This window comes from Staurois parvus, unplaced genomic scaffold (genome assembly GCF_062004578.1).
Source record: "Staurois parvus isolate SC_StPar_1 unplaced genomic scaffold, SC_StPar_1.0 ptg000942l, whole genome shotgun sequence".
Classification (NCBI taxonomy): domain Eukaryota; kingdom Metazoa; phylum Chordata; class Amphibia; order Anura; family Ranidae; genus Staurois; species Staurois parvus.
The window spans coordinates 962,492-972,144 of record NW_028318738.1 but is presented as its reverse complement, the minus strand read 5'-3'; positions in this window follow the sequence as shown (position 1 = coordinate 972,144).

Here is a 9,653-nt window from a genome sequence, read left to right as displayed (position 1 = left end):
GCTCCATATCATAGAAAAGAACACTCCAAATAGTGTAATATTTCCAATAAAATACCTTTATAAAAATAATATAATAATGAACTCACATTTAAAAGTGTCCACCTGGGACACTGCAGGGTGAAATCTCTATTGGGATATGTGATGGTCCTATACCAAGATGGCGGCCCATGCACTTCCAGTATTACTGTTTGACATCATCGGCATATAGGGGGCAGTATAGGATTGGGAAGGATTTGGGTTCCTCTGACATGTCTTTTGCAACATGACAAGGGTTGACCTTTAACCTTGGCTAGTAAGGACATCACTATATTACCAGATAACGGCTTTTCTGACGGGTTGGTTTCAGACAAACTTGTACCAAAGTCACTGCAAATAATGTATTAAGTGATTCTGGAGAAGAAAAATCTACCTATATATCCTACAAAAAGATGAGGTCATTATACTGAGACTTCTTATCTCACGTCTTCTGTAACATAACAACGTTGTCATACAATGAACTCAAACTGATACTTTATAATGTTAGAAACAGAATATCCCCAATATATCAATATGTATTCATTGTTAAACCATTTCATATAAATATATGTATGTGGAAATGGAATCTAGTAATATAAACCTGGATGACATAAGTAAGCAAGCATTCACTGCATGTAATACTAATAATAATACAATTGACATTTTTGGATCAGATATTCCTGTCACATAATAATAACACCATATACAATGTAAGGTATAATATGCACTCTTTCCAGAGGATCATGGGAAATAATCATTGTGACCAGTTCTTGTGTCCTTTGTTCAATCTAGACATGGACTCATCCATTTATCTTACCACTTGGTGTCATGTCTAGTCTTCATCTTGTAGCCGTCTGATACCACCATACCTCCCCCCAGATTTATAACCTGGGAACATAAGCTGTAACCACCTTGGAATGCTCTTAGAATCTGTGTTCAGGAACCATGAAATAGAATATACAGAACAAAATGGCTTCCAGCATGTCCATGTAGTGATGATAAGTTCAGCCTTCCTGTTTCATTCTGTGAGCCCAGAACAGTTCTGCCAACCTGGTAATCTACGATTGGCTCATAACCCTGTGGGGTGATAACCTGTAGGCACCTGCTGATCTACGATTGGCTCATAACCCTTTGGACTGGTAACCTGTAGGCACCTGCTGATCTACAATTGGCTTATACCCCTGTGGGATGGTATCCTGTAGGCACTTGCTGATCTACAATTGGCTTATAACCCTGTGGGGTGGTAACCTGTAGGCACCTGCTGATCTACGATTGGTTCATACCCCTGTGTATCCTGTTCAGATGATGATTGCAGCACTCCCAATGTTGTTCATGTAATGGAGTGCACAGTGTGTTCCATCCAAGAAGGGCAGCAAGGTAGAAGCCGGCAATTACAGGCCAGTGAGTCTAACATCGGTGGTAGTCAAGTTAATGGAATCACTCCTGAAAGGAAGGATCATTGATCATCTAAAAACACACAACTTGCTGGATCCAAAGCAGCATGGCTTTACTGAGGGCAGACCATGGCAGACTCGACTGATTGGACTTTTTGACTATATTACTAATGTTTTGGACCAGGGTGGTGCTGTGGACATAGAATATCTTGATTTCAGCAAGGCATGTGATACAGTTCCACATAACGATCTAATACAGAAGTTGGACAAGCTAGGACTTAGCCCTTGGGTGGTTCAGTGGATGTGCAGTTGGCTAAAGGAGAGATACCAGAGTGTGGTTGTAAATGGGGATCACTCAGAACAGAGAGCAGTCACTAGTGGTGTACCCCAAGGCTCTGTACTGGGACCTGTTCTATGTAATCTATATGTAAGTGATAGAACTAAAGGGTTGTTGGGTAAGGGGATGTCTCTTTGCTGATGACACAAAGGTGTGTAATAGGGAGGATATCCCTGGAGGTGTCTGTAACATGGAACAGGATTTAGCATTGCAGGAAGATTGGTAAAAAAGTGGAAATTGCAGTTCAATATTTCAAATCTAAAATAATGCACCTAGGGAAAAAGAATCCCTTGAGAAAGTACAACATTGGGGTACAGTGTTGGCCAGCACTTCAGAAGAAAAGGATTTTGGGTACTTATTTCAGATGATTGCAAAATGAACAAACAGCATGGCCAGGCAGTGGGGAAAGCAAATAGAATTCTAGGATGCATCACTAGAGGGGTCACCAGCGGGAGGAAGGTATGACAGAATGCGGCATCCGACCTCAGCCCTTCTCACCAACTCGTGACCGAAGGACCAGCCGATCTGCCACTTGTGTAACAATGCCACTCTCAGTTGCGCCCTGAACAAAGATTTTCCAGCTTGTGGCACTACAATCTATGTGCCAGCAGCCTGAGAGCGATTGTTACTGGTTAATTACGCAATTAACCCTTCACACTGCCACCACCACCTTTTTACAGAGAAGGAGGAAACTCACAAATCTTAGCAGTAACACTATGATATTAGTATAAGTGTCTGTAATACACACTGTCACCTCAGACAGGGATATCAGAGGATTATTACATACAGGAACACTCTTCCAGGGACAGGGATATTCAGAGGATTATTATATACAGGAACACTCTTCCAGGGACAGGGATATTCAGAGGATTATCACATACAGGAGCACTCTTCCAGGGTCAGAGATTCTTTAGTTTGCATTAAAAGCTTTAGAGACAGTTCAACACTTTTCAGAAAATAGGATTTATTACTAAAAAGGTCAAAATGGTGCAATAAAAATATTTACAAACAAAGATGTAACAAAGATATAAAGAGAGCAATAAAACAACAGAGAAATAAAAGAAAGGAGTTCAGAAGGCAGAATACTTGCAATATCCTTGGTTTGAGCAGAGTCCAATTGTCCGAACAAAAAGATTGCCTTGGCTCTCAAGTCTGTTAGATGTTTTCTGATTGATGTTAAATGAGAGCTGTCTTCTCCAGGCTGTCAGTCTTTTTCTACCATATTAAAGGGGTGTCTCCTGAGAACAAATGACCAATCATGCAGTTTGGGGATGGGTGTTAGGCGGTAACCAAGGTTATGACCAAATCCCTTACAATTTTATACTAAGGTCAATAACCTTCAATAGGTACAGGCAGCATCCTAGCAACTGGCAGATTAATATTTAGAAATATATTCCGAACCAGGGGTGGACTGACCATTTGGAAACTCGGGCACTGCCCGAGGGCTCGGGGTGAGTAGGGGGCCCCATGAGATGCCCCTGGTACCTTTTTCATAGGCTTTTTTGAGTTTGGGCAAGGACACAGGGGCCCCATGATCCCCTATTGCCCAGGGGCCCCATGAGTTGTCAGTCCGCCCCTGTTCAGAACACAAAGATACCAAGCATAGCATACCCTTGTCACCCAGGAGGAAAGAGACTGCTTCTTCTCTCTTGTAGGCACTAACATAGTAATGTAAGGTCTTGTGTGACTCATATTAAAATGATCTATCTGTATATATACTTCATATTAATGTGCCCAGTTCCTGCTGAAGTTTATAAATTGTATGAAAAATTACTCTTGTGGAATGTACATTTTATGGCACGCTCTGCTCTAATAGCCTAACAGGTCATGACTGACTGAGTTATTGTTTTACAACCAGGCAGAGGGAAGTGGTTTTCCAGCAAACCCCCTGGAACCAGACTAATTAGAGGTGTACAGCCCTGGAGCTGATCTATCTGTGTTTTATTTAGGATAATAGATCCTGTTGACATCCGTCAACTTGTAGCTATGCATTCCATGGACAAAGGGATGAGGGAGGACAGAAGGGAACATGGCTGAAACCTAACAAGATGGCTGTCATGTACAACGTCTATGCCTCTATTGCACACAATCATCACAGAAGGAGGTCCTGATTCCTCTATATAGATCTTTATATTACTAGAGGGGTCACCGGCAGGAGGAAGAAGGTCCCGATTCCTCTATATAGATCTTTATATCACTAAAGGGGTCACTGGCAGGAGGAAGGAGGTCCTCATTCTATATAGATCTTTATATCACTAGAGGGGTCACCGGCAGGAGGAAGGAGGTCCTGATTCCTCTATATAGATCTTAATATCACTAGAGGGGTCACCGGCAGGAGAAAGGAGATCATGATTCCTCTAGATAGATCTTTATATCACTAGAGGGGTCACCGGCAGGAGGAAGGAGGTCCCGATTCCTCTATATAGATCTTTATATCACTTGAGGGGTCACCAGCAGAAGGAAGGAGGTCCCGATTACTCTATATAGATCTTTATATCACTTGAGGGGTCACCAGCAGGAGGAAGGAGGTCCCGATTACTCTATATAGATCTTTATATCACTTGAGGGGTCACCAGCAGGAGGTGGAAGGTCCTGATTCCTCTATATAGATCTTTATATCACTAGAGGGGTCATGAATCATGCTGAGCCCTCTCTGGGTAGTTATGTCTGAGACTGCAGAAGGACCCATGGCTGTTGAGACATCTGACTTGGTTGGTAATTGGTTTTCCATGTGCTCAAGGATTCTTTTGCAACCTCTGCACCATGTAAGACAAGGCAGAGATTGATTGACAGATGTCCCCTATTGCAGAGGCCTCCCTTTCAGACTCCATCATTGGCTGACTGGTACTGTCATGTACCTGATGGGGGACTGAAATGACGAGGTCGGCCTTACTTGTGTCACTAGCCCTGACCCCACTGGAAGAGGAACAGAGGGTGTCTAGGGACCAGGGGGACAAGAGCGCCAGCAGGTGTTGTTTGCAGCTCTTGCAGTTGGAGACTTTGGAAGACTGATGAACCTCCAATTGAGGCACAGTAGTGATATGCAGAGCTGGTATGGTAGATCACCAGGTGTGCACCAGAGCAAGGCAGGAAGCAGGCATGGGAGACAGGAGCAATGTCATAGGAATAGCCGGGGTCATTAATGGGCGGACAGCAAGGTACCAAATCATAAGCAAGCCAAAGTCAGGAGCAGAGCCGAAGTCAGGAACCAGTATCAAGCAGGGGAGTAATCAGAGTCAGGTCAGGAACAAGCCGGGTCAGCAACAAGGAAATCACACACAGGAACGAGCAGGAAACAGGGAACAGCTGAAGACCAGTCAGCACTCAGCACAGGCAAAGGCACCTTTTAAATAGTCCACCTGGAGCCAATCTTCACCGTGCATGATCGTACATTTCTGTGCACATGCGCACGTCTAATCACCAGCCGTCTCACGGGAATTCCCTTACAGAGGGGTCACCGGCGAGAGGAAGGAGGTCCTGATTCCTCTATATAGATCTTTATATCACTAGAGGGGTCACCGGCAGGAGGAAGGAGGTCCTGATTCCTCTATATAGATCTTTATATCACTAGAGGGGTCACCGGCGAGAGGAAGGAGGTCCCGATTCCTCTATATAGATCTTTATATCACTAGAGGGGTCACCGGCAGGAGGAAGGAGGTCCCGATTCCTCTATATAGATCTTTCTATCACTAGAGGGGTCACCGGCAGGAGGAAGGAGGTCCCGATTCCTCTATATAGATCTTTATATCACTAGAGGGGTCACCAGCAGGAGGAAGGAGGTCCTGATTCCTCTATATAGATCTATCACTAGAGGGGTCACCAGCAACCTCATTTAGAATACTGTGTCCAGTTCTGGAGACCTCGCTTACATAAAGGTGATAAGACAGAACGAGTCCAGAGACGGGGAATACAAATAGTGATATCAGGAGAGACTTCAGGAACGTAACATGTCCAGTCTGGAGGAGAGAAGGGAAAGGGGAGACATGACTGAAACCTTTACATACAACAAGGGAGTGAATAAGGTTCAGGAGGGCAGGATTTTCAATATAAAACCAAAATGAAGAACATGGGACATGACCTCCAACTAACTGGAGGAAAGTTCACAACTAATCTCAGAAAGTATTATTTTACTGAAAGAGTAGTTGATGCTTGGAATACATTTCCAGTAGAGGTAGTGAGCCAGAGACAAATCACAGAGATCATCACAATAGTACACAATGAATGGCTATGAATGAAAGCCATTCATTGTGTACAACTGTCATATGATCACTGTGATTGGTCATAGCAATCACATGGTACTGGGCTGGCCAGATAAAATGATCTGTCATTTGGTGGACACAGCAGGTGACATATCAAGATATAGCAGAGCCACTAGACTTGGAGGACTTCATATGATGTCCTCCCAGGATGGGAAAGATCCCGCTCAGCTGTCATTCTGCTATAGGCCTGGTGGGAAGCAGTTCATTACAGGGGTCACTGTACAGGTTCTACATGTAGTCTCGGGGGTCCCTGTGGAAGTCCATGTGTGGACATTTCTACCTATGATAAATGACAGGCTAAACCCACCTGGAGACTTTCTCCACACCTGGAGTGTGCTGAGTTCTTGGAGAACGTCTACACAGTGTTTCCAGATTGGCTTTATCACCCCAACGAGCTCGCTCCAGTTCATGGATGTCATCATTATGTTTGGAGGATCTCACCAGTCAGGAGCCTTTCCTGTCATCCTACATGTTCCCTTCTGAGGATTGTTCTATCCTTCCAAACAAATGTATGAAATCATGGATGAGTCCTCCTTCTATGTGATCTAGAAGATCTTCAATCACAATGTCTTTATGGATGAAGTGGATGGCCCAGTTTATATATTATTTATTGCTTTACAGCTTTATTCCCTCCAGGATTCATTCTTTATTTATAGAACCATTCAAGGAAGTGTTCTTACTTTGAGAGATCTCCACCACCATTCCTCTGTGACCATTACATCCTTGTCATTTATGTCTAACATCCTCATTATGAGTGGATTGATAGATATTATTATACTTTACGATGTATTTTTGCATTTTTTTTACCCAAAAAGATCTGTTTTGGAGATCTCTGTTTTATTATGTATTTTGTTTTTATCTTGTGTTCTGTGTCTTTAAGACTTTTCTATCTGTAGTAAAATATATTATTTAAACAGTTGGTTGCATAAGAGTTAGGTTTATTGTTTCTTACTTTTTTTAGTTCTTTTTGATCTTCCCTGGTATCTCTGTAAGGTAGATACAATGCTGGAATGGTTATTAGGGGATGTTTCTCGGGGCTGCAGTTCCTCTGAACTCCACAAGATGGTGATCTCATTTCTCCCCAGACAGGACTTCTCTATGGGATACAGATAGGAAGTGATGTCAGGTACAGACAGGAAGTGATGTCAGGTAGACAGGCCATTCCGAGAGGTGAGTGGGGAGGAAGCAGATCAGAGACATTGGTGGACGTGGCAGCAGAGGAGGTAATAAGATGTTATTTCCTATTTACACCCAGTAACCTCACCGTCACGTCCGTCCTCTTCCTCCATAGTCACGTCCGTCCTCTTCCTCCATAGTCACGTCCGTCCTCTTCCTCCATAGTCACGTCCGTCCTCTTCCTCCATAGTCACGTCCGTCCTCTTCCTCCATAGTCACGTCCGTCCTCTTCCCCCATAGTCACGTCCGTCCTCTTCCCCCATAGTCACGTCCGTCCTCTTCCTCCATAGTCACTGTCAGGGCTCCGGGGTGTGACCAGAGGTATGTGACTGACGCAGGGAAACGCAGGCTTCAGATAAGTTATAAACAATATAATTTATTAAAGACTAACAATACAAACATAAACGCAGTGCAATACTAAAACATAACACAGTGCAAACGAACCAAACCAAACCACCCACAGATAACAGTACTTACAATGCAAGCGTCGTCAGGCAGCCCGGGTCAATAACAATCGGGCAGGTAGGAATAGGGGGTCAGGCAGAGAATGGTCGGGGTCACAAGCCAGGGATGAAACAGGAGAAGTCAGCAGAGGTCCGGAATCAGGCAGGGTCAGCAACGAATTAGTCAGACAGGAACAGGGATGCAGGTAACAAGATACAGGGCCCAGGAAAACCACACACCAAGGCAGAGACTGCAGGTCTGGCCATCCCTTAAATACACCTCCGTAATCAGCTTCAGGTGTTTGGCTGGATGCAAGGTTGAGTCTCTGATTGCCGGGAGCACCCGCTGGCCAGCCCTGGTACTGCAGCCCACAAGGCAGGTGAGTCCCACCATTACTGGCAAGTCCATTCCTGACAGTCACTGTGATGTCTTTTATCTCCAGCAGATGATGATACACACATATATAGTGTGGGAACCCAGATTAACCCCTTCAGGGGCAGAACATTCCCCCACTTCCGGGGCCGGAACATTCTCCTCATTGTGGAGATAAATTCTAGTAATATGGTCCTCTAAACAAACAGCACTGACAATAAATAGACAAGACAAGGACCATCCTGACCATACATGGCCTACAAAGGGCAATGATGACACTACACAGGCAGCCAATGGGCAATCATTACACTATGCAGCCAACACAATGATGGAGTGCCGGGGTCAGGAGTATGGAGCATAGAGCCCCTTACATTGCTGCTCAGGAGGAAGAAAATATTCCTTTTCAACAAAAAATGTATATAAATCTGAGGCGCTTTTAGGATTATGTGGGGTTTCAAAAATGAAAGGAGCTTTATAGCGACTAAAACATTTAATATGTGTAACATTGCGCTGTTTATCTCCTCCTCCCCTCCCCCACCTGTCTCCAGCACCGCACCCAAGGACTAGCAGGGAGGGGAGATTCCTTGCAGTGTAATGAGAACCGATTGGCTGCTCCTCAGGAAAGGGGAGTGTCCGGCTTATCTTTTCTCCCTTTCACTCCCAGAGCCATTTTTGCACGTTTAAAAAATCATTTTATCCTGAAGATGACACAAAACCCCCAAAATATCGATTTTCTGAAAGTAGAGACTTTAGAGAATAAAATAGCGTCAGTTCTAATTTTTTATGTCACAAAATATTATCACAAAGTCTATGAAATGCCAAATGTCAGTAAAAAATACTCTTAAGCTGATTTCAGGGCATAAAAAGCAATAAATGACCCATTTATGTGTAAAAATATAAAAGCCGAGGTTGCAGCGAGTAAATAGATATCCAACATGTCAAACCTTAAGTTGTGTGTGCTGAAATGGTGACAACCTTTAGTCCCGGTATTATCTATAGGTGACACATTTCTAGCCCCTTCTAGGTCATCAGTATAGAGTACGGAGGAGGTCTGCTCCTAGAATTATCCTCTCATTCTGGTGTGACCGGCGATATGTAACGTGTATCACAATCAATGTTATCACGTGTAGGCGCTCCAGCGTGTGCTCTTAGGTTTGGGTGTGCATATATGTGGGGGAGGGGGGGGCCTTAAAATTTTTTAAAGGGAGGAGTTATGTACTTGGTTATAACTTTAATTCTTTGCATTTAAAAAAAACATTTTTACTTAAGGGGACAAAGTCCTCTATGAGATGACGTTTGATGACAGGTTCTCTTTATTGAGACATCCAGGGTCTAAAAGACCCCCAATGTCTCCCCTGTACTCCATTGGATGTAATGTAGCGCACATCGCACCGCATTACATTCTTTGCCGTCCTCGATGGTCGGGAAATCTGTCATAACGTCACTTCTGGGTCAGGACAAGAAGGGAGTGAATGTGTCCGCTCTCCTCCGTCCCCTCTACCCTCCGACACCCGCTGACCCGGGCCCACAGATGGGCAAGCAGAGCCGGGGAAGCAAAGTAGGTACAGGAGAGGTTCACACACACGGGGTGGCAGAGGCTGGCACCTGAAAGGAGAGCCCTGTGGCTTGCCCTCAGCAGGGATAAAGATTAAACAC